Genomic DNA, 27,397 nt, shown 5'->3' on the forward strand with positions numbered 1-27,397 from the left:
AAGCGCACATGGTTGGTTTAGACAATGTGTGGGGAAGAAATGGGATAGGAGCAGAATGCACGTAAGCTGAAATGTGCTCTTTATTAGCAATGACTTATGACCTCGAGAGCTTGCTGGCGTGTGTGTATTTTGGACTTGGCAAGGGACAGAATTGGCCATGAGGGCACATGGTTGTGTTCCAGAGGTGGCACCTTAATGTCTGGCAGGCAAGTGTTTGATGTCATTATACTCAGGTGGTCCACATTCATTTTAAGCTGAGGATAAAAGCAGCCCAGGATCCTGAACTAAGAGTGCTGTATGTCCGTGCGATTTGGAAGAATGCACCACAGATGACTGAGTCATCCCCAATGGATTCACAGCAGCACAATATTGTTGGCGGCTTTGTCCCAAGTGTGAATTATCTGATTCACTATCGACGTTGCACAGAGTGCATAGTTGTGTTGCTTCAGATCGATCTCCCTGAGGAGCGGGTCACATTGAAAGCATACAGCTACGAGACCGCTGAGGACCGACCAACACTTCCTGGCTCTTGCACGGTTCCGTCACGACTGAGATGCTGGAGTGGTGCTTGAAGAAGCAGAACCTTGTGGCCTCTGATGCCAGGACTCCATCCTCCAGGTAACACATCATCTCAGCAAGCACACGTGTTCCCGAGGCATCAACTCATTCAAACGTTCAGGAGAATGTGAGCCTGAAATGTAACAAATGACTTTCACGTTGAGGTGTATGGGGGAAATGAGAGGAACAGCAATTCTGATGCTTATGCTTTTTCCATGATGGAGGGCAATTGTCCAATAGGTACTGACTACAACTCATAATAATAATAATCTTTATTGTCACAAGTAGGCTTACATTAACACTGCAATGAAGTTATTGTGAAAATCCCCGAGTCGCCACATTCCGGCGCCTGTTCGGGTACACAGAGGGAGAATTCAGAATGCCCAAATTACCTAACAGCACGTCTTTCGGGACCTGTGGGAGGAAACCGGTGCCCCCGGAGGAAACCCACGCAGACGTGGGGAGAATGTGCAGACTCCGCACAGTCAGTGACCCAAGCCGGGAATCGAACCTGGCGCTGTGCTATCGTGTCCTTCTGGTGGAATCAGATGGCTATCGGGACCTCATGCGCATGCCTGCCTCATCTGGCCCGTGCTACATGCTCCTCCCCTGCAGCCTCAGCTCCCTCAAACTCATCACCCTCATCCGCTTTGAGGTACTCATCATCGGAGTGGTGCAACTCCTCCATCTTGTCATCTGACAAGTCTGCCCTGTTTACAGTGCCAGGTTAAGCAGTCTGGGAACTCTACTAGAGTGGTCCACCAGATCTCTCCAGGCATTGGAATCACATCATTACGATCCCTATGGTCTACTCCACTAATGCTTGGCTCACACCATAAGCCTCATTTAACCGTCTCACTGGAGGTGTCTGAGATGCCGCACAGCCACGTCCCTTGCGGAAATCCATTGGCATCAAGGAATGGTTCCTCTAAGATGCCCGGGATTTGGAATCTACTCAAGATGTACGAGTCATGGATGCCAGTGACTGATGGAAATGAGGCTATGACAGGTGAGGACCTTGAGAGGATTGGTATCACCAAGGAGGTAGTGATGGGCAAGCTAATGGGGCTAAAGATAGACAAGTCTCCTGGACCTGATGGAATGCATCCTAGAGTGCTAAAAGAGATGGCTAGGGAAATTGCAAATGCACTAGTGATAATTTACCAAAATTCACTAGACTCTGGGGTGGTCCCGGCGGATTGAAAATTAGCAAACGTGACACCACTGTTTAAAAAAGGAGGTAGGCAGAAAGCGGGTAATTATAGGCCAGTGAGCTTAACTTTGGTAGTAGGGAAGATGCTGGAATCTATCATCAAGGAAGAAATAGCGAGGCATCTGGATGGAAATTGTCCCATTGGGCAGACGCAGCATGGGTTCATAAAGGGCAGGTCGTGCCTAACTAATTTAGTGGAATATTTTGAGGACATTTACAGTGTCGTAGATAACAGGGAGCCAATGGATGTGGTATATCTGGATTTCCAGAAAGCCTTTGACAAGGTGCCACACAAAAGGTTGCTGCATAAGATAAAGATGCATGGCATTAAGGGGAAAGTAGTAGCATGGATAGAGGATTGGTTAATTAATAGAAAGCAAAGAGTGGGGATTAATGGGTGTTTCTATGGTTGGCAATCAGTAGCTAGTGGTGTCCCTCAGGGATCAGTGTTGGGCCCACAACTGTTCACAATTTACATTAGATGATTTGGAGTTGGGGACCAAGGGCAATGTGTCCAAGTTTGCAGACAACACTAAGATAAGTGGTAAAGCAAAAAGTGCAGAGGATACTGGAAGTCTGCAGAGGGATTTGGATAGGCTAAGTGAATGGGCTAGGGTCTGGCAGATGGAATACAATGTTGACAAATGTGAGGTTATCCATTTTGGTAGGAATAACAGCAAAAGGGATTATTATTTAAATGATAAAATATTAAAACATGCTGCTGTGCAGAGAGACCTGGGTGTGCTAGTGCATGTGTCGCAATAAGTTGGTTTACAGGTGCAACAGGTGATTAAGAAGGCAAATGGAATTTTGTCCTTCATTGCTAGAGGGATGGAGTTTAAGACTAGGGAGGTTATGCTGCAATTGTATAAGGTGTTAGTGAGGCAACACCTGGAGTATTGTGTTCAGTTTTGGTCTCCTTACTTGAGAAAGGACGTACTGGCACTGGAGGGTGTGCAGAGGAGATTCACTAGGTTAATCCCAGAGCTGAAGGAGTTGGATTACGAGGAGAGGTTGAGTAGACTGGGACTGTACTCGTTGGAATTTAGAAGGATGAGGGGGGATCTTATAGAAACATATAAGATTATGAAGGGAATAGATAGGATAGATGTGGGCAGGTTGTTTCCACTGGCAGGTGAAAGCAGAACTAGGGGGCATAGCCTCAAAATAAGGGGAAGTAGATTTAGGACTGAGTTTAGGAGGAACTTCTTCACCCAAAGGGTTGTGAATCTATGGAATTCCTTGCCCAGTGAAGCAGTAGAGGCTCCTTCATTAAATGTTTTTAAGATAAAGATCGATAGTTTTTTGAAGAATAAAGGGATTAAGGGTTATGGTGTTCGGGCTGGAAAGTGGAGCTGAGTCCACAAAAGATCAGCCATGATCTCATTGAATGGTGGTGCAGGCTCGAGGGGCCAGATGGCCTACTCCTGCTCCTAGTTCTTATGTTCTTATGAGTGGTCGCCTTTGCGGTTTATGTACTACAGTGCCTGTTACCAGGGAGCTTTTATAGCCACATGAATACAGTCTACGCCACCCTGCGGGAATCCAGCAGCATAAACAATGCAATGGCGTCTGGTTTGCACACTGGGCTAAATCGCTGATTTGTAATGCAGTACACAGCCAGCAGCACGGGTTCAATTCCCGTGCCAGCCTCCCGGAACAGGCGCCGGAATGTGGCGACTAGGGGCTTTTCACAGTAACTTCGTTAAAGCCTACTTGTGACAATAAACGATTATTATTATGCAAAGTACTGTGGCTTGCTTGATCTCTGTCGAGGTTGATTGGTAATTGGTTTCATGTCACTGTGAAACCAGTTTGCAATTGTCCGCTTGTCAGCCTTCCACACCGGATCAGGCCACATCAGTGTGCAATTAGAACGATGCGTTACAGAACCGATTCTGCCGATCAGGGCTTATAATGAGATGTAAATATATCGAAATGATGTTTCTGAAGGTGCGGCAGTGCGAATCGTGGATCACCACTGTCATGCACCTGATAACCTACTCTTCAATCCTCGCTTCAAGGTTAGTTTGCCTACGTATCATCGCGCAGTGCTCATGGGAATCTGCGCCAGGCTTCACAGGCACATCTCCATGATTTCGGGGGGGGGGGGGGGGTAGCACAGGTAAGTCTCTACCTACCAGGTACGACTGGGTGGATGTGAATGGGCTGTTGTGGTCGGGCTGCACTCGGGAACAGGTGAACGAACAGGTGAAGCGACGAGTAATGTCCGAGTCGCCAGGTACACGCCACTTATGCACTGTTTTGAAACGCGTTGTTCTAATTGCACACCTGATTCAGTATGGAGAGGTGATTTGGCTTATAATGAGATACACATGTGCCAGGGTGGGAAATGTGGACCACCACTGCTGGGTGGAACGGACAATTGCAAACTGTTTCCACTACCATGAAACTGATTCTAGACCTTCTTGTGATATTTTCCATTGCGATCACCATGAAAGCTGCTGTGAAGAGAGGCAGAAAACCCAGGCCCTATGTCTTGTTTGTTTTTGTGTTATTAATTACTGTAATCCAGTCAGTGGTTTTATTCATTATGGGAGGGAAATCATTTTGTAATATTAGATGAAATACTTTGAACAAGTGGGATGTTTCCTGTATAAAAATAACACATAGAGGAGTTTCACATCTTTTTCGTCATCGTAAACGTCAAACAATGAAATGTGCATCATTCAGACAATTATACCTCAAACAGGGATTACAGATTGCAAAGTAGCTACTGCTGAATTATCAAATGTTGATCATTTGTGATTACCCCTCAAGCACTCAATGTGCATTATTATAGTCAATTATGTTGAGATAAGCTTTTCCCTTTGTTAAATATAAATATTGAAAAGTCCCAAAGTGATTTAGTGGACAATTCACCACCTACTGAAATATTTAGTAAAGGAGGTCAAGAAGGGCCAACAATCACCTTCCAATTTGTAATGAGTTCAAGAATTAAAAAAAATAATTCTCAGGAAATAGACAATGCTGGAAGTACTACGCCCAATGCCTATGTCTATATATTTGCATTGTGTATTTTGTTTGCCCTATTATGTATTTTCTTTTTATGTACGGAATGATCATCCTGAGCTGCTTGCAGAAAAATACTTTTCACTGTACCTCGTACACGTGACAATAAACAAATCCAATCCAATCCAAAGTTGGCATTTATTACCCAGCCCGCTTGCCCCTTGAGAAGGTGATGGTGGGTCTTGAACCGCTGTTGTCCATGTGTTATTCTTTGTGATGTGATTCTTGTTGTTCATCCTTTGAGGTGAAGCTGTCCGTGTTTATCATCTGCAGTGTTTCGTAGGGTATAGTAGTTATGTAGACGATTGCCTAGATCGATCGTGCCCAGAAGGTTCTGCTATAAGTAGGTGGATTCTGGAGGTGACCAAGTTTTGGATGAGATGCTGACTCACGGTTTCCTCTGCTTGCAATTTCTCTCTGCTGTTATGGGCCAGGGTTTAGAGAACCCCAAAGTGTATCATGGAGTTCACCTGACGCACAACTTTTAATAGATTGTGGTATGGGGAGCACACGGCCCACTCTACAGGTGCAGTACAGCAGAAATGGAAAAGTATTTTTTAAAGTAAAACAATGTTTATTCTATGAACTCAAGTTAACCTTTTTAAAACACACAGTGAACATCTTAACAACCATTAATTCAAATACAACCCCCAAAGAATACTATGTAATCCTTAAGCTGTCCTTTTAACATCCATAAGACTTAAAAAAAGAACTTTTAACAGAAGCACATCAGGTTAAAGTCACTACTGAGAGCAGTTATTAGTTTTAAATCACCAACGGATCGATTTACAGTCTTTAGAATACAGAGAGAGAGACTAATACCCCTTCTGGCTGTGACTGCAGCTATCCAGCTCTGAAAACGAAACTAAAACACACCCTGCAGCAAAGAGCCTAAAACAAAAGTAAAAAGCTGACAGACAGCCCAGCTCCACCCACTCTCTGACATCACTGCAATAATAAACACCCATTTCTTAAAGGTACTCTCACTACAGATATTTATATACACACCCATTTATAAACACCCATTTCATAAAGGTACTCTCACATGACACTTCCCCCCCAAGAAAATAAACCATCAACTTCAAGATGGTTTCATTTTTCACCTTTTCACTATCCTTTCAGAAAGGCACACAGTAAATATACTTTTTGTTTAAAAAAAAACAACACATGCAAACAGGTACAACAATATAGTCCATTTTTTGTTTTTCCTCCAACTGGAACCTTCTCGATTGACAGTCTCTTTGAAGAAGAAGGTCTCTGCACGATCCGTCCATTTCTCTACACCTCGGCATTTCTCTTTAAAATCAGATACTTTAGTTCAATCTGATCACAGAGACCCTTGTAATTCTCCAATACAGGAGCATTGGTTATCACAGCTTTCAGGCAGTCAAATGCCTGTTGAAAGTCCGCTGTCCACTGAAATTTTCGATGTTTCTTCAGCAAGTCCATCAGTGGAGCAATCGCGCTACAAAACATTTTCACAAATGTTCGATCAAATCCACTCATGCCAAGAAATCGCATTATTTCCCTTCGTCTTGAGGGTATCGAAAACACCTCAATAACTGTTGGTTTCACATCCCGTGTGACCATTCGACCCTGTCCGATTGCATGGCAAAGGAAAGTGACTTGGGCTTTTCCAAATTCACTTTTGGCTAGGTTTATCACCGAACCCACCTCCTGAAGTCATTCGAATAACACCATCAGATGTTTCAAATGTTCTTTCCATGTCTGGCTGAAAATTACCAGATCGTCGATGTACACCGCACAATTGGGTAATCCTGAAACAACTTTGGTAGTTAACCTTGAAATGTGGCTGGGGCGTTTCACATGCAAAATGGCATAACTTTGAATTGGTATATACCATCTGGAGTCACAAAAGCTGAAATTTCCTTCGCCCTTTCGGATAAAGCTACCTGCCAGTATATACTGGAATATACCTTTCCAGTATATTCAATTTGGAAATAAAAGCTGATTGTCCCCCTTTCTCTATGCAATCCTCCAAACGTGGGATAGGATAAGCGTCTGTTCTTGTAACTGCATTCACCTTTCTATTGTCCACACACAACCGTTGGGTACTGTCTGGTTTAGGCACCATCACTATGGGTGAGCTCCATTGGCTGCAACGCACTTCAATTATGCCATTTTTAAGCATACTCTCAATCTCATTGTTAACCTGAGCCAATTTCAAAGGTTTAAGTCTATATGGATGTTGTTTGATTGGAACAGCATTTCCCACATCTACATCATGTATTGCCATTTTAGTACTTCCCAATTTATCTCTACAAACTTGCCCACGTGATATCAATAACTCTTTCAGGTCAGTTTGTTTTTCCTCTGGAAGGTAACAACAATTCATCCCAATTTTTAAGAACATCCTCATTTTCCAATTTAATTTGAGGTATGTCAAATTCACAGTCATTTGGATTTGGTTCGTCACTTTGAGTTAGAATCATTAAAACCTCCTCCTTTTTCTCTCCTTCCCTTTTAAAGTACATTTGAAGCATATTCACATGACACACTCAGTGAGTCTTCCTTCTATCTGGTGTTTTTACCACATAATTCACCTCACTTAATTTTCTTTCAATCTGATAAGGTCCACAAAACGTAGCTTTTAAAGGCTCACCTACCACTGGTAACAACACTAAAACTTTATGTCCACTGGCAAAACTACAAACTTTGGAATTCTTGTCCGCGACCCATTTCATCACATTTTGTGTAACTTTCAAATGTTGTCTCGCCAATTCACCTGCTCTATTTAATTATTCCCTAAAATTTGACACGTAATCCAATAATGTAAGTTCCGATTTCTCACTCACCAATTTTTCCTTAATCAATTTAAGTGGTCCTCTTACCTCATGACCAAAAATTAGTTCAAAAGGACTGAATTTGGTTGACTCATTAGGTGCATCCCGAATTGCAAACAGTACGAATGGAATTCCTTTATCGCAATCCTCTGGATAATTGTGACAATATGCCCTCAACATTGTCTTTAATGTCTGATGCCACCTTTCTAACGCTCCCTGTGATTTAAATTGTACACAGTTGATTTAAATTGTTTTATTCCTAAGCTGTCCATCTTTGAATAACCTCGAGGTAAAATTTGATCCTTGATCCGATTGTATTTCTGTGGGTAGTCCATATCTAGTAAAGAATTTAAGTAACTCCTCCATAATCTTTTTAGCTGTAATATGATGTACTGGAATGGCCTGTGGAAACCTAGTAGACACATCCATTATAGTCAAAAGATATTGATTCCCACTTATTGTTTTAGGAAGCGGTCCTACGCAATCAATTAGGACCCTTGTAAAAGGTTCCTCAAATGCTGGAATGGGTATTAAGGGCGCTGATTGTATCACTGCTTGAGGTTTCCCTATCACTTGACATGTGCGACATGATTGACAAAATTTAACTACATCTTTATGTAGTCCAGGCCACTAAATATGTTTTTGGATTTTAGCTTGAGTTTTCCTTATTCCCAAATGACCTCCCACTGGTACCTCATGTGCAACTCGCAACACCTCCTTTCTATACCCTACCGGCAATACTACTTGATGAACTTCTGCCCACTTTTCATCCGCCTGCATATGTAAAGGTCTCCATTTTCTCATCAAGACATCACTTTTACAGTAATAACACTCTGGTATACATTCAGATTCCTCTTCTGTGTATGCTTTCTGATACATCCGTTTTATTTATACATTTTTCTGTTGTAACTCCGCCAATTTTCCTGAACTAAAAATATCCGTCTCATCCTCCACCTGTTCTTGTTCTTTTTCAACCATCTGATCAAAATCGTTTCTGATAATTGCACTTCAACTTCATCTTCACTCTTTGATTTCTCCTCTTGTCTTAACCTGTGACTTTGTGACCGGAAAAATCCCAGGATATTCGTCCTTCAACACTTCAGTTGTCTGATTGTCCACTGGCTTATCAACCACAGTAGGCATCACTCCCACCTGCGATCCAGCTATATCATTACCCAAGATAAACTGTATTCCTGGACAAGGTAGTTTCTCTTTTACTCCTACTACCACTTCACCACTCTTCATTGGACTTTCCAACCTTTCCTTATATAATGGAACACTATTCCTCTCACCCTGAATTCCACATATTACCACCTTTTCTGGCAACATTCTTCCCAAACTACATAACTCCTCATCTCTCACCATTAAAGATTGACTAGCTCCCATATCTCTTAAAAGTGTGACTTCTTTACCTGCTCCTCCTGATACACATGAGTAAACTTTACCCACACAAGTAAATTCTTTAGAGATCTGGCACCTTCTTATCAATCACCTCTTGATCAGGCTGTACAATCTTTTGCACCTCCTTCGCTTCAGTTGGGCTTTCCTTTACCCCTTTAACAAACCCTACTGTTTTATCCTGTTTTACCACATCAGCCTTCCCAGTGCTTTTCTTCAACCACCAACACTGTGACTTTACATGGCCTAGTTTATTACAGTGAAAACATTTGAAACTTTTCATTTCCTTTCCTCCCTCTTGGATTTCTTTTTTAATCTGAGGTACACTCTCCTTATTATCTCCCCTCAGATCACCTTTACCTTTACCATTTGAGTATTTCTCATGTCCCCAGTTTCTATCCCTGACAGGCTGAAACTGATGTCGGAAACCAAACTTTGATTTATGAACTAATTCATAATCATCTGCCACTTCTGCTGCTAACCTCGCAGTTTTAACCCTCTGCTCTTTCACATGAGTTCTCAATACATCAGGAATTGAATTTTTAAACTCCTTCAAAAGTATAATTTCTCTGAGAGCTTTATACGTTTGATCTATTTTCAAAGCCCTTATCCACCTATCAAAATTACTCTGTTTGATCCTTTCAAACCCCATGTATGTTTGACCAAATTCTTTCCTTAAATTTCTAAACCTTTGTCTGTAGGCTTCAGACACTAGTTCATTTGCATCCAAGATGGATTTTTTCACCTCCTCATACGACTCAGATACCTCCTCCGGTAGTGATTCAAACACTTCACTAACCCTACCGACCAGCTTAGTTTGAATCAGTAATACCCACATGTCCTGTGGCCATTTCATTTGTTTAGCTACCCTCTCAAATGAAATGAAAAAGGCTTCTACCTCCTCTCATCAAACCTTGGCAATGCTTGGACATATTTAAATAGATCCCCACCAAGCCTTCAACTATGATGCTCTTTCTCACTATCCTCGCCATTATCATCCAACTGTGCGTTTCCCTTTACGCCTGCCAATTTTAACTGACTGTCAGGTTTCATGGCCAGTTTCTGAAGTTCAAACTCTCTCTCTTTATCTTTTTCCCTGATCTGTATATCACTTTCTCTTTCCTTTTCCTCTCGCTCTCTTTCGTATTCAAGCTGCTTTAATTCCTTTTCATGTTCCATTTGTTTAATTTGTAACTGAATTTTTGCCATTTCCAATGAGTCAAACTGTATCTCAGGCAACTTTATATGCTTAGCCACCGCCATAATTACCTCCTCTTTTCGCATTTTGTCAGGTAATGTTAACTGCAATGTTTTTGCCAAATCTAACAGTCTGCTTTTAATCTCTGTCCGTAAGATGCTGCGTGTGACTGTCTCCACCCCCAAAAACTTCTGAGCCTCTGAAAGTGCCATTGTCCACAACACACTCCCTACTTAAACTAGAATACCACACCTGAAAAGCAACCACAATATGCTCACCGCTAACAGCCTTTAAGTTCACTAAGCCAACCAATAGATAGACTTTTATCCTGGATGAGCCCCCAATTTGTTATGGGCCAGGGTTTAGAGAACCCCAAAGTGTATCATGGAGTTCACCTGACCCACAACTTTGCATAGATTGTGGTATGGGGAGCACACAGCCCACTCTACAGGTGTGGTACAGCAGAAATGGAAAAGTATTTTTTAAAGCAAAACAATGTTTATTCTATGAACTCAAGTTAACCTTTTTAAAACATACAGTGAACATCTTAGCAACCATTAATTCAAATACAACCCCCAAAGAATACAACAGTACGTAATCCTTAAGCTGTCCTTTTGACATCCATAAGACTTTTAAAAAGAACTTTTAACAGAAGCACATCAGGTTAAAGTCACTACTGAGAGCAGTTATTAGTTTTAAATCACCAACGGATCGATTTACAGTCTTTAGAATACAGAGAGAGAGACTAATACCCCTTCTGGCTATGACTGCAGCTATCCAGCTCTGAAAACGAAACTAAACACACACTGCAGCAAAGAGCCTAAAGCGCAAGTAAAAAGCTGACAGACAGCCCAGCTCCACCCACTCTCTGACATCGCTGCAGTAATAAACACCCATTTCTTAAAGGTACTGTCACTACAGATATTTATATACACACCCATTTATAAACACCCATTTCTTAAAGGTACACTCACATGACACTGCTGCGGATATGTGCTTGCTTTTGAAGGAGGCCTTGATTGCACCAGGTGTAGCAATCCTCAGCCTGCTGCTCCCGTGACTCAAAGTCAAGATAAAAACTTTTACCGCCATGAGAGGGCACCTCAGAATCAAACTTTCCAGAGAAGGCATCGTTTTGGTAAGCGATGTCAGGCACTTAAGAACATAAGAACTAGGAGCAGGAGTAGGCCATCTGGCCCCTCGAGCCTGCTCCGCCATTCAATGAGATCATGGCTGATCTTTTGTGGACTCAGCTCCACTTTCCGGCCCGAATACCATAACCCTTAATCCCTTTATTCTTCAAAAAACTATCTATCTTTAGCTTAAAAACATTTAATGAAGGAGCCTCTACTGCTTCACTGGGCAAGGAATTCCATAGATTCACAACCCTTTGGGTGAAGAAGTTCCTCCTAAACTCAGTCCTAAATCTACTTCCCCTTATTTTGAGGCTATGCCTCCTAGTTCTGCTTTCACCCGCCAGTGGAAACAACCTGCCCACATCTATCCTATCTATTCTTCTTTAAATTCATTTTTTTTACAGGGTGTGAGTGTAGTTGGCCAGGTCAGCATTTGTTTCCCATCCCTAATTGCCCTTGAGAAGGTGGCGTTGAGCTGCCAACTTGAACCGCTGCTGACCATGAAGGCAGGCCAGCAGCACGGTTCGATTCCCGTACCAGCCTCCCCGAACAGGCGCCGGAATGTGGCGACTAGGGGCTTTTCACAGTAACTTCATTGAAGCCTACTCGTGACAATCAGCGATTTTCATTCATTTTTCATTTCATTTCATTTCATTTCAAATTCCAGAATTTTGACCCAGTGACAGTGAAGGGACGGCCGATATATTTCCAAGTCAGGGTGGGAGTGACTTGGAGGGGAACCTCCAGGTGGTGGGGTTCCCACGTATCTGCAGCTCTTGCCCTTCTAGATGGTAGTGGTCGTGGGTTTGGAAGGTGCTGTCGAAGGATCCTTGGTGAGTTACTGCAGTGCATCTTGTAGACGGTACACACGCTGCCACTGTTCGTTGGTGGTGGAGGGATTGAACTTTTGTGGAAGGAGGAGCAATCAAGTGGGGCTGCTTTGTCCTGGATGGTGTTGAGCTTCTTGTGTTGTTGGAGCTGCACTCATCCAGGCAAGTGGAGTGTATTCCATCACACTCCTGACTTGTGTCTTGCAGATGGTGGACAGACTTTGGGGAGTCAGGAGGTGAGTTATTCACCATAGGATTCCTAGCCTTTGACTTGCCCTGATGGCCACAGTGTTAATGTGGCTAGTCCAGTTCAGTTTCTGATCGATGGTAACCCCCAGGATATTGGTTATGGAGATTCAGCGATGGTAATGCCATTGAATGTCAAGGGGCGACGGTTAGATCCTCTCCTGTAGGAGATGTTCATTACCTGACACTTGTGTGGCGCGCATGTTATTTGTCACTTGTCAGCCTAAGCCTGGATATTGTCCAGGTCTTGCTACATTTGTACATGGACTGCTTCAATATCTGAGGGGTTGCTACATTGCTACATGGACAACCCAACTCAGTTGTGACTGTCTAAATATGGTCTGGATGTGTGGCAGGCCAGCTTGGGTGAACACCTCAGTGTCTGGTATTTTCTTTTGCCATCTGATCTTGAGGAGTTTTCAAAGGTAGATCAATGAAAGTGGTTGAGTTTCTTGGCATGGCACTGGTACACAGGCAGAGCAAAATGGACAATGCTTTGCTCTATAGATTTATCAATTTGGCAGACAGACTTACTCCTCTTCATTCCCAGACTGATATTTGAAGTCTTCTGAAGGCTATATATTCTTTGGCAATTCTTGCATGTGTCCCATTGTCAATATAGGTAGCTTACGAGAGTGTGCTGGGGAGATAAGTGAACATAGTCATCACTGACAGGTCCTGGTCACGAACTGAAACTTTGGGCTATAGATAGGGCTTTCCTGGTACTTTCCTTAAGATTTCTTCATGTTGATTGTAAGGCCGAAGTTGGACATGCATCAGAGAACAAGACCATGTTACTTTTCATGTGCAGCTCTGAACTAGCAGCTAGTGCACAGTCATCAGCAAACAGGAAATATTAAGTGTATCTTTAGAGACCTTCTGGCGTTATCTCAGATTGAACAACAGCCCATCTATGCGATATCTGATTTTGATACTAAGATCACCATCATAGAAACTGTTAGAGAGCATGATCAAAAAAAAAAGTGCTGAAGAGGGTCGGTACTAGCACTTAACCCTGTTTAACTGCATTAGTGACTGGGAATGGGACAGAAGCTGCACCATGATCCAGAACACAGACAAGTATTGCCTTCATTGAACTGTCGACTCATTGTGATTAACTTCTAGGATTATAAAATCCCTACAGTGCAGAATTGGATGGATTGGATTGGATTTGTTTATTGTCATGTGTACCGAGGTACAGTGAAAAGTATTTTTCTAAGAACAGCTCAACAGATCATTAAGTACATGGGAAGAAAAGGGAAGAAAAGAAAATACATAATAGGGCAACACAAGGTATACAATGTAACTACATAAGCACTGGCATCGGATGAAGCATACAGGGTGTTGTGTTAATGAGGTCAGTCCATAAGAAGTTAATTTAGGAGTCTGGTGACAGTGGGGAAGGAGCTGTTTTTGAGTCTGTCCGTGCGTGTTCTCAGACTTCTGTATCTCCTGCCCGATGGAAGAAGATGGAAGAGTGAGTAAGCCGGGTGGGAGGGGTCTTTGATTATGCTGCCCGCTTTCCCCAGGCAGCGGGAGGTGTAAATGGAGTCAATGGATGGGAGGCAGGTTCGTGTGATGGACTGGGTGGTGTTCACGACTCTCTGAAGTTTGCGGTCCTGGGCCGAGCAGTTGCCATGCCAGGCTGTGATGCAGCCAGATAGGATACTTTCTGTGGTGCATCTGTAAAAGTTGGCAAGGGTTAATGTGGACAGAAGGAGGTCATTCAACCCATTGAGTCTGCACTGACTCTCTGAAAGAGCGCTCGACCCAGGTCCACTTCCCCGACCACCCTGCCCTATTCCCATAACTTTGTCATGATATGCAAACATGCAGATAATGATATACAGACAGGTAGCTAATGAACACAGAGAACAGGACATGACCAATGAGCAGGCAGGACACTCAGGGGTGGTGTCTCACTATAAAAGGCACGAGGCACTCACATTCCGCCTCTTTCCGCTGATGAACATCTACAGAGTGAGTCAGGGTGTATGTACAGTATCACACCTCCAGCACGTGGCTAAGAGCTAGTCTGGTTCAGTCAGACAGAGTAACCACACTTAGGTTAGCAGAGAGTCGAACTCATAGAGAACTGTGCTAACTGTGCTACTGGTTCAATAAATCAGATTGAACTATCTTCAAGGTCTGGAGTATCTTTTGGTTAAAGCTGCATCCAGTTGCAGCCTGTATTATCCCAGAGTACATAACACATCAAACCTTGCATGTCCCTGGACACTAAGGGACAATTTATCATGGCCAATTCACCTAACCAGCACATCTTTGGACTGCGAAAGGAAACCGGAGCACCTGGTGGAAACCCACGCAGCCAAGGGGAGAAGGTGCAAACTCTACACAGACAGTTACCCAAGGCCGGAATCGAACCCGGGTTCCTGGTGCTGTGAGGCAGCAGTGCTAACCACTGTGCTACCGTGCAAAAACAAATTCCTCAATGACTTTCCAAAGGTCCTCATGACTGACGGTGTCAAAGACCTTGGTCAGGTCAATAAACAGGGCGTGGAGATCCATGTTTTGTACAACGGCATTTCTCCTGAGCTGTACACCATATCGATGCTTCCTCGAGCTTTTCTGAAATAACACTGATTGGCAGCAGATTCTGGTCAAGAGCCAGTGCGGTGATGTGATAGTGAATGGCCGGCCAGACTACTCCAAGAGGATTCATAGATTCATAGAATTTACAGTGCAGAAGGAGGCCATTCGGCCCATCGAGTCTGCACCGGCTCTTGGAAAGAGCAGCCTACCCAAGCCCACACCTCCACCCTATCCCCGTAACTCTGTAACCCCACCCAACACTAAGGGCAACTTTGGACACTAAGGGCAATTTAGCATGGCCAATCCACCTAGCCTGTACATCTTTGGACTGTGGGAAGAAACTGGAGCACCCGGAGGAAACCCACGCAGACACGGGGAGAACGTGCAGACTCCACACAGACAGTCACCCAAGCCGGGAATCGAACCCTGGGATATTCAGGCCGTTGTCAGGATTGAGCTGAGCTCCGGAGGGGAACCTGGAGATGGTGTTCCTATGATATTGATGTTCTGCTCCCTGCTCCTTCTGAATTTAGAGCAGATAGTGGCGAGTGGGGGGGGGGTGGGGGGGTAGGGGCCTGTCACAATAATCTTGCTGAGCATTGCTGCAGAATAATAGAACTGGGCAGTGCTGGATTGCCTTACCCTGTTGCCGTGCAGGGTTCATGTACATGTTTCACCATGGCAACCACAGTGACATGGATTTTACAGTACTGGAGGTAATTAAAATAAACTAGTCAGATTAACATTCTCACCACGGAGCCCTGGTTAATACTGATCTATTGGCACAGTAGTTGCAGGATTTAAGTCATTGAGGGGGCAGGAATTCCAATGTTTCTCTGTTTTTACACTGAAGCCTATTCTGAAAAATGAGAGTGAAGATGAGAATGATGCAGGAGAGGGGGAAGTTCTGGCAGCACTCTGACAGAGATACGCAATCAGCCCCTCTCCTCTTCTCTCTCTCCTCTGTCGCCTTCTGCAGGAGTGGCAGGTTTTTGCAGTCCAGAGGTTGTACTCCAATGTCAGCAGCACACACCCTCGTTTTGTTGTAGAGCGCAAGGGATTTGCTGCTGCTGCACATGTGCAGTAAGGGGCTAACTTGCGTGCGGCCTGAATGGGAATTTTTGAGTTGGACAGGACTGCACAGCTTAGAGGGAACTTTGAAGGTCAGTGCAGAATATGTTTCAATCATATTTGTTAATAGTGCACTGCATTAGCTGGCATCGGTTGGGGAAACATTTGGAATGACTACATTTTGACACAGATTCACCTGGGCTAGTTAAAGGCAAAATGATCCAAGGTTCCTGACAAACACAACTACAAAGTGCCCTCTCCAAAGGAAGATAACAGCAATTTGCATTGGTGAAGCATCTTCAAGGTGCGAAAAATGACCCAACGTCATTTCAAAGGAGTGAATACCCATTAACATTGAACCAAAGGTGAACAAAAGCTTGGTCAAAAATTTGCTCTTAAGGAATGGTCTGTAAGAAGAGCGAATTGGAAAGGTGGCAGGGTTCACGGAGGGGACGCAAGCAGCTCAAGGCCCGGCCACCTATGGTGGAGCGGTTAAAATCAGGGACATACAGGAGGTCAGAATTGGAGGAGCTCAGGGATCTCAGCGGTTGTAGGTCTTGGGAACGTTACAGCGATAGGGAGGGGTAAGGTCATGAGGGGATTTACACAAGACAATGACATTTTTTTAAATAGAGGCATTTCTTAAACTGGGACCAAATGTAGGTATCTGAGCATATGAGGCGATGGGTGAACAGTGTGGGCCATAGACACAGGTAGTAGAATTTTGGATGAGTTCAAGTTTATGGAGGGTGGAAGTTGGAAGACTGGCCAGGAGAGCTTGGAATTGTACAGTCCATTGGATGAGAGCAGATGAACTCGGGCAAGGGTGGGGTCCGGTGATAAAATAAGTTGAAACCTGGCTGTGATGGGCTCGGGTATTGGCGGACATCCCTCAGTTCTTCCAACAGATGTCTGAAATAAATGAAAAGTAGGGTATCCAAATAAATAAACATGGTGAACATTTAAACCAAGGAAAAGTGCAGGTTCCTCCGAGCTTCTCGTACCTGGTGATATAAATCCAAGATAGACAAAGCTTAATCTTTCATTAAATACAAGCAAAGTTAATGGATAAGTCCTCGCCTCTGGGTCCGGGGGGGCGGGGGGGGGGGGGGGGGGGGGCTGTGCATGGCTGTACAGATCGATGTTCATTATCTGTGTACAATATCCATGTGCTGCAAACTAAAAACTTTCCCGTGTATTGTTCTTACACTTTTCACTTTGGAAGAAAACCAATCGTACCTCCACTGAATTTCACACCCCTCTTCGCACAGGGAGAGCACAGCAGGCTATCCAATCCATTGTGCGTGTGCTGCCTCTCTGAATACGCCACACCCATCTGCTCATTCCTCATAGTACAACAAAACTTTCCTTTTTAAGGATCTATCCAAATTCTTTTGGAAAGTTACCATTGAACCTTCTTCCACTGCCCTTTCAGGCAGTACCTTCCAGGTGACAACTCACGGTGTAAAACAGAAAATCTCATCATCTCCCCCCTGGTTGTTTTGCCAATTATCTGAGATCAGTGTCCTCTGGTTATCAGTCTTCTGCCACTGCTAACAATTTTTCCTTCTTTGCTCTGGCTGAACCCCGATCATTTTGGACACCTCTATTAATATCCGTCTTAACCTTCTCTGCTATAAGAACAATCCCATTTTCTCCCGGACCCTGACCTTCCTGTTGCTTGCCATTTTAACAAAAGACCCTGCTCCCATGCCCACTTGTCTGTTCTTGGCCTGTTGCAATGTTCCAGTGAAGCGCAACGCAAACTGGAGAAACAACATCTCATCTTCCGGTTAGGCACGCTGCAGCCTTCCGGACTGAACATCGAATTCAACAACTTCAGATGATCAGCTCTACCCCACCTCGACCCATTTGTTTTCATTTCATTTTACCCTTTCTTTCTTTCTTAATATATATTTAATTCCCCCCCCCCCCGAATCTTATCCACCTTTCCTTCATCTTTCTCCTCTTTGCTTCCCCCTTCCCCTCCCCCACATCTACAGTTCATCCTCTGATGTTAGTTTCCCTGCTGTTTGACCTTTCACATTTTTTGTTCTCTCTGGGGACTGCCATTAACACTCTTTCCCCTGGGTTTCTGTGGCCGTTAGCACCTGGTTTCCCTGGGTTTCTGTGGCCGTTAGCACCTGGTTTCCCTGGGTTTCTGTGGCTATGACTCATCTTTCATTCTCGCTCCACAGTATAAATATTTGGATTGGATTGGATTTGTTTATTGTCACGTGTACCGAGGTGCAGTGAAAAGTATTTTTCTGCGAGCAGCTCAACAGATCATTAAGTACATGAGAAGAAAAGGGAATAAAAGAAAATACATAATAGGGCAACACAACATATACAATGTAACTACATAAGCACTGGCATCGGATGAAGCATACAGGGTGTAGTGTTAATGAAATCAGTCCATAAGAGGGTCCTTTAGGAGTTTGGTGACAGTGGGGAAGAAGCTGTTTTTGAGTCTGTTCGTGTGTGTTCTCAGACTTCTGTATCTCTTGCCCGATGGAAGAAGTTGGAAGAGTGAGTAAGCCGGGTGGGAGGGATCTTTGATTATACTGCCCGCTTTCCCCACTTTCTCTGTCCGTTAGCTTTGACAAAGAGTCATCAGGACTCGAAATGTTAGCTCTTTTCTCTCCCTACAGATGCTGCCAGACTTGCTGAGATTTTCCAGCATTTTCTCTTTCATTTCAGATTCCAGCATCTGCAGTAATTTGCTTTTATTCCATTTTCTCCTGTCTCTCTAAATAACTGAAGTCCCTTATTCCTGGTGCTAATCCAGCAGATCTCCTTTCCGCCCTTTCCAAGACCTTGACAACCTTCCTGAAATGCAAGGCCCAGAATTGACCACAATTCTCCAGCTGAACATTTCCTAGTGCTTTCGAAAAGTTCTTTCTATTGTCTGCTATTCCTCTATTAATAGGCACCCTGAACAGGTGCTGGAATGTGGCGACTAGGGGCTTTTCACAGTAACTTCATTGAAGCCTACTTGTGACAATAAGCAATTATTATTACATTAATAAAGCCCAAGGATCCCCTATGTTAGGAAATAGAGATAGTTAAAATAATTTATATTAGTATTGTGTGTATTATGAATAAGATAAAAGTTTAATCTTAAGTAAGCTTAATTTGTGTTTCTGTATTTGTCTTCAATTTAGCTTCATGGTGAACAAAGTTGCCTATTGCCAAAGTCAATAGGTTTAGTTTCACTTTAAACTTTGCCTGCATTGTAATGAAGGTCTTACAATGTAAAAGCAATTGCAGGTTTTTTTTAAACTACGCTATTACTTAGCAACCAGAGGCCCACACTGAAAAGCAGGAACCCTTGAGCTTCTGTTTGGAACTGGGGCCTCAGCTCTTTGCCCATTGGGTGCACGTAGTCATCGGACCCTGAAGCGGGCGCGAAACAGGCTGCTGACTGTAGTTGGCCCCGAGTGTAATTTTATGCTGACTGGCCAATCGATGGGCAGTCCGTGTGAAATGCGTGTTGTGAAAGGTAGAGGACTGCCTGGGAAGGCAGGAAGAGGGTGGGTGCTGAGAAAAGGGAGGGTACTGCCAATATGCCCCCTCAGTGGGGCAGCCACTGCGAAGCTGTCTCAGGGAGATGCTGACCTGTGAAAAGTAATATCAATGTTAAAACTATGCCGCGAGGTGGGGGTCACATAATGTGAGCGCAGGGGGGTCTGCGTGTTTGCCAGCTCTGACTCTGCTCACCTTTTAATCCTTTATTTAATCCTACTGCACATTTCACAATTGTCTTTGTTTGGGGATATATTTCGTGCACTCTGTCCCTGGATGATTCTGATTGGAGTTTTGCGATGGAGGCCGCGTTAAATCGTAGAGAATCCTCATTTGACCATGGTGGTCTGAGTTGGCCGGGGTGGGACCCAGCTTGCAGTGTCGATCCTCCTGGTGAGCAGGCCTTCTGTATATATCTGTAAAGGTATAGCTGGGGTGAAGGAGTAGCATATTATAGTTAATCATTTCTTGTTTAATAATGGTTTATTCTTTTGTTAAAAGGTCATTGTCAGTCCTGTGACTGCTCATCCGCGTGTCTAAACAACAAACAAAAGTTAGGGTCTATCAAGCCAGATTCTATCCTGGGATCTGACTTGTCCAGTATTAACATCAGCTGGGAGTGTAACATCGATGCATTTTTAACAGCTTTTCCAACCTGTCCAGCCGCCTTCAAACATTAGTGTCCGTACACCCGAGATCTCTCTGTTCCTTAAAATTGTACATTTAATTTCCTGCTGCCTCTCCTTATTCTTTGTATCGTCACACTTCTCACTGTTAAATTGTGTTTGCCCATTTTACCAGTCTGTACATGTCCTCCTGAAATTACAGTGCAGAAGGAGGCCATTCGGCCCATCGAGTCTGCACCGCCCCTTGGAAAGAGCACCCTACCCAAGCCCACAGCTTCACCCTATCCCCGTAACCCAGTAACCGCACTCAACCTTTTTGGACACTAAGGGCAATTTAGCATGGCCAATCCACCTAACCTGCACATCTTTGGACTGTGGGAGGAAACCGGAGCACCCGGAGGAAACCCACGCAGACACGGGGAGAGCGTGCAGACTCCGCACAGACAGTGACCCAAGCTGGGAATCGAACCTGGGATCTGGAGCTGTGAAGCAACTGTGCTACCCACTGTGCTACCGTGCTGCCACATCTTCCTGACTGTTTACAGCTTTTCCGCGTCTTGCAATACCTGCAACCTATGACATTATGTCCTCCGCTACTCGAGTCCAGGTCATTAATATATATAAGGAAGAGCAACGTTCCTGATACTGACCTCTCGGGGGGTGCGGGGGGTGGGGTGGGGGGGGCCATATGTGTGAACAACAACTGTTCACCATTACTGTCTGATTTATGGAGCATTTTATTCTATTTATGAAGAATTTGTTTTGCATGATAGAACTTTTAAAAAAAAGTACTGAACATTTGTGTAAATGTCAGTTCAAATCCACACTAATTATAGCGTTTGGAATTCCTGACAGACATCTCCGCCTTGGTCTTTATATAGATAAAGGCAAAGAATACAGCTTCGCATTGCAAAAAGTGGACATGTTAATCTTTAATTTAGAGATAGGGAGTATGTAAACCTGGAATATTCAGCCCCAAAAGGCTGGTGGTGGTGTCAGAGGAATAGACTGTTGTTGTAAGAATACCAAGGAATATGAAGCGGCAGACTTCCGGTAGCGGCCATGACCTGCTAGGTCACACGAACGGCAGCTCCCGCCGGGACCGGTGTTTCGGGCCGCTAAAAGGAGCGGCGGCGGCAATTAACAGGAGGGACCGGGGTGGGAACAGACGTGGGAGAGCCCCCCCCCGCTGGGGCATGGAGAGGACCAGGAGCGGAGCCGGCAGACGCGCAAACCCGGGGAAGAATGTCGAGAATGGACAAAATGGCGGCCGGACAGGATCGGGAGGTGTGGGCCCAGTGGGCCAGAGAACAGCAGGAGCTCCTTAAAAACTGCTTCATGGAGCTGAAAACGGAGATGCTGGCCTCAATGGAGAGAATTGTGGTGACCCAGAAGGCGCAGGAGAAGGAGATCAAGGAGGCGAGGAGGAAGGTGACGGCGAATGAGAACGAGATCCTGGGCCTGGCGGTGAAAGTGGAGGCGCACGAGGCGCTCCATAAGAGACGGCAGGAGAGGCTGGGGGACCTCGAGTGCAGGTCTCGGAGTCACAATCTGCGGATCCTGGGCCTTCCCGAAGGAGCGGAGGGGGCGGACGCGAGCACGTACGTGGCCACAATGTTGGGGACGCTGATGGGCGCGGGGGCCTTCCCGCGGCCCTTGGAGCTGGATGGGGCGCACAGGGTTCTCGCCAGAAAGCCGAGGGTAAACGAGCCACCGAGGGCGATGGTGATACGGTTTCAGCGCTTGGCAGACCGGGAGCGAGTCCTACGGTGGGCGAAGAAAGAGCGGAGCAGTAAGTGGGAGAATGGGGAGATCCGAATTTACCAGGACCTGGGAGCTGAGCTGGCGAGGAGGCGTGCAGGTTTTAACCGGGCGAAGGCGGTCCTCCACGGTAAAGGGGTGAAGTTTGGGCTCCTGCACCCGGCGAGACTGTGGGTAACATACCAGGACAGGCATCACTATTTTGATACCCCAGACGAGGCGTGGTCGTTCATCAGGCAGGAGAAGCTGGACCTGAACTAAGGGACTGTTGTATGGGGGTGAAATGTGCAGGTGGGGACGGACCGAGGGGAGGACGGCGGGTAAAGCATAAGTTTATGGGCATGTCTGCCCTAGTTTGGTTGGGGGTTTTGTTGGTTGTTTTGCTTGTTTTCCAGGTGTTTTGTTTTCCAGGTGTTCGGTGCTAGGAGGTGGGAAACGCCCGGGACGGGCTGTCCGGCACACGGGGAGGTCCCAGATGGCGCTTGCCCCTCTACCCTGCGGGGAAGGGGGGTAGGTCGGCCCGAAGGAGGCAACAAGTTAAGGGTTGGTATATAGAGGCGGGAGCGGCCGGGGTCAGCATGGGTGAGCTGACTCACGGAAGCACAATGGGGGGGAAACCAGAGCTGAGCGGATGCTTGGCGGGGGGGGGGGGTTTGGGGGGGGAAGGGGGGTTTGGGGGGGGAGGGGTGCTGCTTTGCTGACTGAAGAGGAGCCAGGTGAGGGGTATGGATGGAGAGTTGGGCGAGGGGGCTGCCAGGGGGAGAGTTGGAGGAGGGAGGCGGGGGCACGCGGTTGGCCGGAAAAGGGGATGGCTCGTCGGCGGGATGGGGGGGTTGGTTACCCCCCCCCGACCAGGCTGATCACGTGGAACGTGAGGGGCCTGAATGGGCCGGTCAAGCGGTCCCGCGTGTTCTCGCATTTGAAGGGGTTGAAGGCGGACGTGGCCATGTTGCAAGAGATGCACTTAAAGCTGACGGACCAGACGAGGCTGAGGAAAGGATGGGTGGGACAGGTGTTTCACTCGGGGTTAGAGTCAAAGACCAGTGGAGTGGCTATTCTGATCAGTAAATGAGTGGCATTTGAGGTGGGGAGCATCGTGGCGGGTAAGGGAGGCAGGTATATAATGGCGAATGGCAAGCTGCAGGGGGCCCGCGTGGTGTTAGTGAATGTATATGCCCCGAACTGGGACGATGCGGACTTTATGAGGCGCTTGTTGGGTAGGATCCCGGACTTGGAGATAAGTCACCTGATTATGGGAGGGGACTTTAATACGGTCTTGGATCCGAGCTTGGATCGTTCCAAGTCCAGAACAGGAAAGAGGCCGGCGGTGGCCAGGGCCTTGTGGGAGTTCATGGGCCAGATGGGGGGAGTGGACCCCTGGAGGTTTACGCGGCCAAGGACGAAGGAGTTTTCCTTTTTCTCCCATGTCCATAAAGTCTAGTCGCGAATAGACTTCTTTGTGCTGAGTAGGGCGTTAATCCCGAGGGTGGAGGGGGTAGAATACTCGGCCATTGCGGTCTCGGACCATGCCCCGCACTGGGTGGACCTGCGACTGGGGCGGAACGGGGTCAGCGCCCTCTCTGGCAACTGGATGTGGGGCTGCTGGCGGACGAAGAGGTGTGCGGGCGGATAAGGAGGAGTATTGAGAATTATGTGGGAGCGAATGGCACAGGAGAGGTGACAGCGGCAGTGGTTTGGGAGGCTCTGAAGGCGGTCATTAGGGGAGAGTTCATCTCCATTAGGCCCCACAGAGAGAAGAAGGAGAGGGCGGAGAGGGAGAGACTGGTGGGAGAGATACTCAGGGTAGATAGGAGGTACGTGGAGGCCCCAGAGGGGGGGCTGTTGAACGAGCGCTGGAAATTACAGGCGGAGTTTGACCTGCTGTCCACGGGGAAGGCAGAGGTGCAGCTGAGGAAAGCGAAGGGGGCAGTTTATGAGTATGGGGAGAAGGCAGGTAGGATGCTGGCGCACCAGCTGCGCAGGAGGGAGGCGGCCAGAGAGATTGGGGGAGTGCGGGATAGGGCAGGCAACATGGTGCTTAGCCCAGAGAGGGTCAATGAAGTCTTCAGGGAGTTCTACGGAAGGTTATACAAGTCGGAACCCCCCGGGGAGGGGGAAGGGATGAGGCGGTTCATGGACCGGTTGAGGTTCCCAAGGGTGGAAGCAGAGCGGGTGCAGGGACTGGGGGCCCTGATTGAGTTGGAGGAGGTAGTCAGGGGGCTGGCAGGCATGCAGACGGGCAAGGCCCCAGGCCCGGACGGCTTCCCCATAGAATTTTATAAGAAGTTCTCGGAGCTGCTGAGCCCGCTCCTGATGAGAACCTTCAATGAGGCAAAGGAGAAAGGGATCCTCCCTCCGACAATGTCGCAGGCATTGATCTCGCTTATCCTGAAGAAGGAGAAGGATCCGCTTCAGTGTGGGTCCTACAGGCCGATATCGCTCCTGAACGTGGATGCCAAGCTGTTGGCAAAGGTTCTAGCCACCAGAATAGAGGACTGTGTCCCGGGAGTGATTGGGGAGGACCAGACGGGGTTTGTTAAGGGCAGGCAGCTGGACGCGAATGTGAGGAGGTTCCTGAATATTATCATGATGCCCTCGGAGGGGGGGAGAGGTGGAGGTGGCGGCTGCGATGGACGCGGAGAAGGCCTTTGACAGGGTGGAGTGGGAGTATCTGTGGGAGGCGTTAGGCAGGTTTGGATTTGGGGAGGGATTTATAGGGTGGGTCAAGCTGCTGTATCAGGCCCCTGTAGCAAATGTGTCCACAAACCGGCTAAGGTCAGAATATTTCAGGCTGCACCGGGGGACGGGATAGGGGTGTCCCCTGTCCCTGTTGCTATTTGCCCTGGCAATTTAGCCGTTGACCATTGCGCTCAGGACTTCGGGGGATTGGAGGGGGCTGGTGTGCGGAGGGGAGGAGCACCTGGTCTGGTCTACCTCTACGCGGATGACCTGCTGTTGTATATTTTGGACCCGTTCGAGGGGGTGGGGGAGGTCATGTGGATTCTGGGGGACTTCGGGAGGTTCTCGGGGTATAAGTTGAACGTGGGGAAGAGTGAGTTGTTCGTGATCCACGGTAGGGGACAGGAGGAGAGACTGAGGGAGCTCCCTGCTCAGGATAGTGGAGAGGAGCTTTCGATACTTGGGGATACAGGTGGCCAGGAACTGGGATGCCCAGCACAGGCTCAACTTAACCCGGCTAGTGGAGCAGATGGAGGGAGAGTTTAAAAGGTGGGATATGCTCCCGCTTTTCTTGGCGGGACGGGTGCAGACTGTGAAGATGATGGTTCTCCCCAGGTTCCTCTTCGTATTTCAGTGCCTCCCCATTTTCATCCCCAAGTCCTTCTTTAAGCGGGTGAATAGGATTGTGACGGGATTTGTGTGGGCGAATAAAACCCCGCGAGTCAAAAGGGTATTCTTGGAGCGTAGCCGGGGGGGGAGGACTGGCTCTGCCGAACTTCTGCGGTTATTACTGGGCGACCAATGTGGCCATGATCAGGAAATGGATGATGGAGGAGGGGGCGGCGTGGGGGCGGTTGGAGGCGGCGTCGTGTAGAGGCACCAGTCTAGGGGCACTTGTTACGGCTCCGCTGCCGTTCTCGCCGGCGCGATACACCACTAGTCCGGTGGTGACGGCGGCACTGAGGATCTGGGGGCCGTGGAGGAGACACAGGGGAGAGGAGGGGGCCTCGGTGTGGACCCCGATACAGAATAACCACAGATTTGCTCTGGGTAGGTTGGATGGGGGATACCAAGGCTGGTATAGGGCAGGTATTAGGAGGATGGGGGACCTGTTTATAGACAGGACTTTCCCTAGCATGCAGGCGCTGGAGGAGAAGTTCGGCCTGCCCCCGGGGAATGCGTTCAGGTACCTCCAGGTTCGGGACTTTCTTAGACAACAGGTGGGGACATTCCCGCGGCTGCCCCCACGTAGGATCCAAGACAGGGTAGTGTCTGGCATCTGGGTAGGAGAGGGGAAGGTGTCGGACATATATCAGGAGCTGCAGGAGGTGGAGGAAGCCTCAGTGGGGGAGTTGAAATATAAGTGGGACGAGGAGCTGGGCGAGGAGCTGGATGAGGGCCTGTGGGCCGCGCCCTGGGCAGGGTGAACTCCTCCTCATCATGTGCCAGGCTCAGTTTAATTCAGTTTAAGGTGGTACATCGGGCGCATATAACGGCGGCAAGAATGAGTAAGTTTTTTGGGGTGGAGGACAGGTGCCCGAGATGTGCGGGGGTCCGGCGAACCATGCCCATATGTTCTGGGCATGCCCGGCACTTAAAGGATTCTGGCAGGGGTTTGCGAGGGTGATGTCTAGGATTTTGGACGCTCGGGTGAAGGCGAGCCCAGCGGTAGCGATATTTGGGGTGGCGGAGGATCCGGGAGTGCAGGAAGCGAAAGAGGCCGAGGTTCTGGCCTTTGCCTCCCTGGTAGCCCGGAGACGGATCTTGTTAATGTGGAGGGACTCGAAACCCCCGAGTGTGGAGACCTGGGTTAGCGACATGGCGGGGTTCCTCAGCCTGGAGCGAATAAAGTTCACCTTGAGAGGGTCCTTGATGGGGTTCTCCCGGCGGTGGCAACCTTTCCTTGACTTTCTAGGGGAGCCGTAAGTGTCAGCAGCATCCTGGGGGGAGGGGGGGGGTTCAGGTGGGGGTACTGTTGATACAATGTGAGTTGGGCATGGGGACAAAACCCACCTTGTTCTGTTTTTTAAAAAAGTTTTCTGTTGTGTCAGTAGTTTCACTGTAAGCTTTGGGATATGTTTATTGTTATTTTTTATTACAATCTGTATTTCTATTTTTGTTATGTAAAAACGCTCATTGGAAAAACTTTAATAAAACATTTATTTTTAAAAATGGAATATGAAGCGGAAGTGGTTCGAGGGGTTTGAGGTACAGATCAGCCAGGATCTGATTGAATGTGGAGTGGGCTGAAGGGGCCAGGCTAATGGCTCCTCCTGTTCCTGTGAGGTTGGTTTCAGGGATGAAACGGTGTCCTCTGAGGAACAATTGAGTAAAATGGGTCTGTACCCGGCGGCGTTTAGATGATCGAGAGGGGAACTCCCTGAAACCTGCAACATTCTGAAAGGCCTGACAGGGTAGATGCTGAGAGGCTGTTTCCACTGACTGGAGTGTAAAATGAAGAAGCATAGAATCAGGTGTAAGAGCTAAGTCATTTAAGACTAAGATGAGGAGGAATGTCCTCACTAACAGGGTCCTGAACCTTGGAAACTCTCTGAAATGTGCAGGACTTCTATGGTAAGTGGGGTTACAGGGATGGGGGGGGGGGGGGGGGGGTAGGGTGCTCTTTCAGAGGGTTGGTGCAGACTCGATGGGCCGAATGGCCTCCTTCTGCACTCTAGGAATTCTGTGTGGGTGCTCAGTTGTTGAGTTGACCCAAGAGTGGCATCGATACAGTTTTGGATTGTTAAGGAATCAACGAATATGGGA

General features: G+C 47.0%; 1 protein-coding gene across 1 annotated transcript in view; it reads left to right on the forward strand.

The window, feature by feature from the left end:
- Positions 1 to 27,397, forward strand: part of LOC140387375 (ras-specific guanine nucleotide-releasing factor 1-like) — a 207,188-nt gene that overhangs the window by 34,871 nt on the left and 144,920 nt on the right. The window lies entirely within an intron of this gene.

Source organism: Scyliorhinus torazame, chromosome 12, assembly GCF_047496885.1.
Source record: "Scyliorhinus torazame isolate Kashiwa2021f chromosome 12, sScyTor2.1, whole genome shotgun sequence".
NCBI classification, from domain to species: Eukaryota; Metazoa; Chordata; class Chondrichthyes; order Carcharhiniformes; family Scyliorhinidae; genus Scyliorhinus; species Scyliorhinus torazame.